Source organism: Erpetoichthys calabaricus (assembly GCF_900747795.2).
Source record: "Erpetoichthys calabaricus chromosome 1 unlocalized genomic scaffold, fErpCal1.3 SUPER_1_unloc_2, whole genome shotgun sequence".
Classification (NCBI taxonomy): Eukaryota; Metazoa; Chordata; class Cladistia; order Polypteriformes; family Polypteridae; genus Erpetoichthys; species Erpetoichthys calabaricus.
In genome coordinates this window covers 59983-65000 of record NW_026261585.1, presented here as the reverse complement: position 1 = coordinate 65000, position 5018 = coordinate 59983, and the positions used below count along the sequence as shown (strand labels likewise).

At 36.3% G+C, this 5018-nt stretch overlaps 1 long non-coding RNA gene across 1 annotated transcript in view; it reads right to left on the bottom strand.

Annotated features, from left to right (window-relative positions):
- The window catches only part of LOC114643404 (uncharacterized), a 3029-nt gene extending 310 nt beyond the window's left edge, over positions 1-2719 (bottom strand). The window contains exons 1-3 of the long non-coding RNA XR_003714779.2: positions 2608-2719; positions 711-867; positions 1-366 (exon numbers count right to left, since the gene is read on the bottom strand). The exon at positions 1-366 is cut by the window's left edge and continues 310 nt beyond it. This is a non-coding gene — a long non-coding RNA (uncharacterized LOC114643404). The remainder of the gene's footprint in view (positions 367-710; positions 868-2607) is intronic.
- Between the last annotated feature and the right edge of the window lie 2299 nt (positions 2720-5018).

Below are 5018 nucleotides of genomic sequence, written 5' to 3'. Positions count from 1 at the left end.
ATAAAAGTGAATCATTAAATTTGTCAAAAAAGGAAAAATGCTATTTTAGCTTTATGAACAAGATGCTACTCAGAGTCAAAGAGTTGTTATCCAGCAATATTCCATAAAAAATGTGTTCTATTTAAACTGACATTTTTCCTGATCTGTCCCTTAACATTTGTTCAGTAATAAAATTTCTATATCACCTTTGCTTACAAGTGTAGCTCAAATTGCTCTACAAAAATATACAGTTACAAAGCCAAGCAAAATGACACCTTTTATTGGCTAACTAAAAAGATTACAATATGCAAGCTTTCGAGGCAACTCAGGCCCCTTCTTCAGGCAAGATGTAATCATGATTGTGTTGGGATGCACCGTTGCAATAAACTGGAAAAAAAAAAACAACAGAGAAAAATAGCAGAGGTTAGTGCCCAGTGCAGAGCTTACAAAGTGTACACAGTACCATTTCTGATCTATTAAAACCAATGCAAGTAATTAAGAAAAAGCCAAATTAGAAAAGTGGGCTTGTTGAAGTATTTTGAAATGCTTGACATTTGTAGCCTGGCATTTCTCTATTGGCAAAGCATTCCAGATTTTGTTGCATGAATACAGAAAGCTGCTGCTCTATATATTTAATAGAACCTTGAAATCAATTCAATGTGAGACAGGCAGCCAGTGTAATGAGACCGAGACAGTTTTCAGAAGAAAAAAAAAACAAAATAGACCAATACCTCGTGATCACTTGGCAAAGGCACAGCAGATCAGAGCAGAGGTTGAGATGGAGGATTCTAGAAGTGACGGGCAGGAGGGGCAGCCGCTACTTCAACATGGCACACATCTCTTCTTCCTTCTTCTTTAACTGCTGCCCTACTTTCTACTTCACTGTAACTGTTAAAAACATAAACACAGTAGATATTCATTCACGGAGTTAAAACATTAATAAAGTGTACTCTTACTTCTTGTTCTGCCTCCTTTCTTGGTACACTTGTAGACCAATTATTACCAAAGTAAACCATCACAATAGACAAAGGTCGGCTTTATTTTTTAATTACTGTGTTTTTTTTGTTAGATGTTGAAAGAACCCCAACTTAACTGTCAGCAATATGTAGCATCATTTTTTTCCTTTTACATTTCGCATACAGTAGACATTGTGTTACAATCTCTGTATATCTGAACTTCTAATGTGATGTGCTCAGGTGTCATTACTTACATGAAAACATCTTTGTTTTTCTCTCCTGCCTTAGTTTTGTTTTAAGTTAAAATTAAGTCTCAGCTCTTTTAAATTTCTAACAACAAAAGCACAGTAACTTAAGAAAATAAATGTTATTTTGCAAAACAGAACAATATCCCTGTTTAGTGACTGCTGGGACTGATCCACCTCAGTCTCTGTGTTTGTGAGGATTTACACTCTGAGGTTCTCCTGTCTAAAATTAAAAAGCTTAAAATTAAAAAGAACATCCAGTTGTGTCTCAGAATTCAGGTACACTGGCATTTGTTCAGCCACATGGAAGGCTGGTTACCACCAGGCATCCTGTAGGGTCAAGAAAAAAATACAAAAAAGGGGCATTGTGTTTCTAACTAAAGCAATAAGAAAAGTTATTTCTAAGGAGCAAGCCTTCTCAATTATATTCAGTTAAATGTGTTTGTGTATGTACTCCGCCTAAACCAACAGCTTAAATGATAAGCTAATGACAAATGACAACAGCAGGTGCCCAGTCTGTCATTGTGCCACATCAGACGCACACCACACTTCTCTGATGGCTTTGGACATAAATTTTAAAATTGCTTGTTTTCTGCCATATAATTTTTTTCTACCAAACAAGGTTAAAGAAATCCATTTCAAAATCATGAGTAAATAGTACCCAACTAACAAAGTAATTCAGAAGTATGACATTAATATATCGCCAAAATGTAGTTTAGGTACAAATGAAGACACATCCCCTCTCACATTTCTTTTACTTCTGCTCCTATTCCAAAATGTTTTATAAAGATTTATTTCTGTTACTTTCTTGAATGACAAAACAATATCTCACTGTTTAATTCTTGTTGTTCTTCTGTGTACAATTTTGAAGACTAAATGTTAGATAATAGAGTAACTGTGGTTTCCTTGCTTCGTTAATTTCCTATTCATAAGTGTAAAGTTCAGAACGTTAGACCCTCTGTTACATCTTTCTGAATGGATATTAATATGCTAGAAATAGCTTTTAAAAACGGAAAACACACTAAAATAATTAAAACGTGTAAGATTCTGATCTGCTTCATTAACAGTTTGTAATGTTATTATCTGCATCTCACTTTTTTGTAATAACTTAGCTGTTGCTACTCTTGTATGTAATGTAGCCTTCATTATTATATATTTGTTAACTTTATTATGGATATACATTTGTATTGATGTAATCTGATATCAACATAATAAAAAGTACTGATGGCTTTGGAGGACACGCTTTAAACCAGTTGAGTGTCAGACGTGCACTCCTAATTCTATTCCTAATTCGACACCTCAATTATATTGTTTTGCTTAATTTTTAGCACTCTTTAAGATGAAAAATGCCAACAACAGAGGAACCGCAAATAGACCCGACAAGGAGCGTACAGCATCATGCCAGGGGTTGGAGACGGGGCACTAACCTTTCTTTCTTTTGATCCCGCAGAAAGCCTGACGCGACACCGCCATAATAACATCTGTCCTCCGGACTACCAACCCTCACTTCCACATTCCATCCTGTCCTCTGGTCGCCCTCTGATGACGTCATGACCCATAATTCACCTCGGTTCCTCCCAGCATTCCTGTCACCAGTTTCCGGTCCCTCATTATTTAATGCCCCTCTGCGAAAGGATGAATGTCTGTGTTAACGGACGAAAGTCAGAATATTGACGAATTTATTTTTGAATTTATACAGTATACGGGGCCGGAAACCCCAAATCTTTATGTTTGTTTGTCTCTTTATTACAACAGACATACATCGCATATCGTTTCACTCCCTATTCATTTGAATGCAGTTCAAATTTTCAGGCGACAAATACTCTTCCAAGCTGTATAAAATTCAAAAGTTGTCATCTTTTCCAGTAAGACATCCACTTACAGACGGAGATAAACGTTAACACAAAAATGACTCGCAAGTACAATTCAAACATGACGAGTGAACTTTATAATGGATACGTATAGCTTTTTATAAGTACATCATATTGATGGAAAAGGCAAAAAGGGTTTAAATTTTTAGTTGCAATACTTCGTAATCTCATGGTTTAAACATAAAAATCACAGCCATCTTCCATCTTTGGGTTAATGGATTAATAGATGTATGTCATTTATTTCGTAACACCGTATTAGCATTTGGTGGTGGGTTTCTTTTAATATTTGTCCACATTTTTTATCTTAAAGAGCAAACGGCATGCTAATTATTAAGCATAACAATGTAATCGAGGTGTCGAAATATATATAGTACCTGCCAAATAATACAAAGAGTACACAGCAAGTGTTTCGCCCTAATTGGGACTTATCATGTGTGCACACCTCAGCTTCATCTTACAGCGATCGAACCTTGGACATCAACGTTACGCCACAAAGGCTGCATCGTTTATTTTGCAGGATGAATATTTTCATTATGGTCAACTAATATGGAAATAAAATTAATAAACCGTAACGTCAAGTTGTACTGCATGCATAGTTCCGATTGGGCTGTGCCAAAAAGTGGATTTTGTTGTTTTAATGTTTTTTTTTTTATTTAGCGCATGCAGTGTGTGTCACTACCTGGTCCGTGTAGACATAGAATTACTAGACGCCGCATGACCAGCAGCATCGTACGTCAACGTCGCTGCCATAATGTGAGTGGCACTGCTGTGGAGTGAAGTAGTGGATAAAGATGCCTCACGCATGTGCTGCTTGGGATTGTACAAACCGCTGTACGCTCCAAACCAGATCACAGGGATTACATTTCATAGGTAAGGCTGAACAATTGTTTTGGTTATATTTGGCCATTAGAAAATCTCATTTTATAATCTTTACTTTAGCTACACCTGGCTAAGCCTGCAAAGCTATGCATTTATGTGCTCAAGGTAGCCTCCAATCAACGTTTTGGCTAAACGTATTTAGTCACTAACTATGTAGATTGTTGTTAGCTGTTAACATTTCTTAAACTTTGAAGTTTTCCCAAAGAAATCCACGTCAGGAAGCAGTGGGAGGTCAGGTAGCCTTTAGACGGGATTTTGAGAAAGCTGTCCTGTGATGTGTGCCGTGCTAGTTTGGTAACAGATGCTGTACCGGCATCATATGATCAACGCTACCACTCACTAACATTAAAAAACAAAGGAGGTTTGAGGATTCCTTCAGAGGGTCCAGTCAAGGTGGTCAAAGTAGCTGAGTGTGTTATCTGACAGTCGACATTAGGACAAGCTGTCAGTGTATCTTTGATCAATCAGTTTGTTCAGGCTGAGATTGGTTCAGATGATGTGTTTTTTCTCAAGGAGCACATCGAGGAAACACAGTTTGAAATTGACAACCATTATTATATGCTCATGTCTTTATTTGTGTCTGTCTTCCACGAACTAAGGCTGCACCATAATGCCAGACTGAATACTCTCAAATTACAGAGTGGCAACACACGGAAAATGATATGGAAGACAGTTCTGTTTCATGAATTTTAGATCCTATTCTGTATATATTTAAGTAACCACATTGTGTGCGTGTGCATGAGAGAGAGACTGAGTGAGAGAGGAATGAGTGAAATGTTTTCAGAAATTATTAAGCCAATTTGTATACAATAAAATTGTTTATTTTTGTCATTGAGTGTATCATTTCACTGTTAAAAGAAATACCAGACTGCCAGTTACAGTCTTACTATTTTGACTTTCAGACATTGGACAAGTTTTGTCTCAATAATAATAATAATAATACATGTTATTTAATAGGCGCCTTTCTTAGCACTCAAGGTCACCTTACAATAAAATTAAACAACATTAGTAAAATTAAAACAAAAGAATGATAAATCAAAAAAGCAATAATTAGCAAACAAACAAAGATAACTGGCAGTAACAGTACA